The sequence below is a fragment of the Tribolium madens genome, unplaced genomic scaffold (genome assembly GCF_015345945.1).
Source record: "Tribolium madens isolate multiple individuals breed KSU strain unplaced genomic scaffold, Tmad_KSU_1.1 Scaffold_19;HRSCAF=116;Tcas5.2_LG9, whole genome shotgun sequence".
Classification (NCBI taxonomy): Eukaryota; Metazoa; Arthropoda; class Insecta; order Coleoptera; family Tenebrionidae; genus Tribolium; species Tribolium madens.
Genome location: NW_025400983.1, coordinates 13,496,746 through 13,499,560, shown reverse-complemented (window position 1 = coordinate 13,499,560; position 2,815 = coordinate 13,496,746).

Below are 2,815 nucleotides of genomic sequence, written 5' to 3'. Positions count from 1 at the left end.
ACAACATGAAAACGTAATTTTCCTAAAAGTTCAAATCCTAGGTGGTAATTTCTTGTTGACAAATCTATAAGAAAAGAAGTGAGTTTTTTTGTGCTAAGCCCAAAGATTGAAGGTCGAGTCAAACGAGGCCGGCAACTGGGCGAAGCACAAAAAGACCTTCTATTATAATGAGCTCTATAGATGTGTTCATCGAAACTTAGGTTAGCTTCTTCCGTTTTTTATATTTATTTTTATTACTTCTAAACAAAGCAAAAAACCCAAAGTGCCATAATAATAATAATAATAATAATAACTAATATTATACAGTATGTTGCCAATTTTTTTTTATTTTACGCTAACACTACAAAAGAAAAACATTTTTTGCTTCACCTGAAAACAGTAAGTCTGTAATTTTTGAAGTTCATTATTATCACTCAGTGGAAAGAAAATTTAATTTTTCTCTTGATTTTGAGCTTGTATTTTTCTATCACGTGATAGTTTTCCTGCCTCCGATTTAAAATTTATTTTAATTCAAATTGTTGCTGAATTATGGGTCTAAATAGGTCTTAAAAACATTTCACTCGCATTTGGACTTTTTTTTCTAAAAATTTAGGGAGCATGAGTGACAAACAAGACGAGCGTTTTCATCAAGATCTGAACGGTCTTCAAAGATCGACACGAAGGTTTTTGAGATGAAAATATGTTAGTATATTACTGTTGGATTGTTATAAAGAAAAGTGATCCAAACAAGTTTAATAACAAAAAAAGTAAAATAACTCATTTTTAATTTGTTCTTTGGCAGTTTTTGTATTTTTGTTAATTACTTATAACATGGTGAATTTTTTTAAATAGTTTTTTTTTGAACTCAGTGCCTCAAAATCTATAACAAGTTACTTTAAGCTAAGGTATAAAAATCGTGTAAACTAGTGTAATTTTTTCTCTGCGTTTTATATCCCCTCATATTGGCGTTTATTTTTTTTGACAACGATGTCGCTTTGACAGAAGAATTAACGCAAGTTAAATAACAAAAATGTTTGTAAAAAAACATAATTTTAATAAATGGCAATTCAAAAAAACAGCTTCTGAAAAAAACAGTCATTTTTAACAAAAACAAACATTATTCAATTATTTCATTAATTGTCAAAGTCACATCGTTGACAAAAAAATAAGATCGCCAATGTGATGGGACTTGAAAAGCAAAGAAAGATTATTATTACAAGTCCAAAAGTAAACTTTTCTTTCTACTGAGTCAGAATAATGAAGTTTTAATTACAGATTTCGTTTCGTTTCAGATAAAGTAAAAATAACCCTTGCTGTTAAAGTGTTACTTTATCTACTCAAAAGAATTTATAAAAAAATAGTTTAACATCTGATATAGAAAAAAAAGTATTTCTTTTGCTTTTTTGGCGTAAAATCAAAGGTAAAAATATTTGTTTCCTTTTGACTTATAAAATGTATTATTAAATTCAGAATTTTGATTATAAAAGAAATAACTTGATAGAAATTGGCAAAATTCACAGTTTATTAAAAAATTCTGGCATTCAAAACTAGTTCTATAATCTTGATTTTTGAAAGCTGTAGATAAAGAATCTTAAAGCTAAAATAGATAAAGAATCTTCAAGCTAAAATCGTTTTTCCTTTGAGGTTTTGACGTAAAATCAAAGGTAATTTTTTTCTCCTCTTGTAAACTTAATCCGGGAACATCTTACTGCATACTTGCAAAATACATTTCTTAAATAAATTTATGTATTTGTAATTTGATAATTTGAGCAAGCTTGTTTATTATAATCACAATTTAATGTATACGTTATAATCTATGCTCATTGAAGTAATTTTCACAAAAAGACATTTTTCGGGTCCGGACCAACTTTCTAAATAAGGGTTTTTGACATATTACCTGCTCTAGTTAGTCTGAAACACTATTGCGACAAAGCGCAGCCCGAGTACAAAGTTAGACTGGTGAATAGTTTTTTCCCCGGGTGTACTAGATGCTGTCATAGACAGCACAGACAGAGGTACTGCCATCATATGTTTTTGACACTGACAGCGGCTTTTTGACCTTGAAAAATTACGTCAACATTAAATGTCATAAGTGCCAATTTCGGTGGGAACTCTCCAGAAACATTTTATAAATAAAAAATGTGGGTTGAACAATTCATATTACATACTTTTATACATCGAAACAACCAAGAAATAGTTCAGAAACGTCTCACAGGTTCGTCAAATAAAGGCAAAAGTGGCAAAGTGTAGTAATGGTAATGTAGATAAAGATGAGTATGGCCCAGTTCACAAAGCCTGTGCGTGTGGCTTGTAAATAACTTTCAAGAATTTTTGGGCAATGGTTTTCTGAATTTAGATGCGGTGTAGCGCTAGGATGTAAATACACATAATTCTGTTTTTTTTATAAATACTGCAAAAATGTTTCTGAAGAAAAGGAATTACGAATGAAAAAGGTAAACTATGTAATACTAATACATACAGAGCATATTCGTTTACTCTCCTATATCTTTGAATCTATCTGTCTTCTTTAATCTTTTTAGCCATATACCTTAAAGAGTTTTGAGTTTCTATGCATTGAAATGTTTGAACTATTTTGCATGTTTATAATATTATTTCATCTAAATTGAGTTTTATCTTTGACTTGCAGTGCGCAATACAAATTTTAGTGAGTTTTTTAAATTTTGCGATATAAATTTGTCAAATTGACATGATCTTTTTCAAGGTCAACAAGCCGCTGTCAGTGTCAAAAACATATGATGGCAGTACCTCTGTTTATGTCAGCATCTAGTGCATTAGGTGAAACGATTCTTGTAAAATAGGTATAAAAAAATAAATT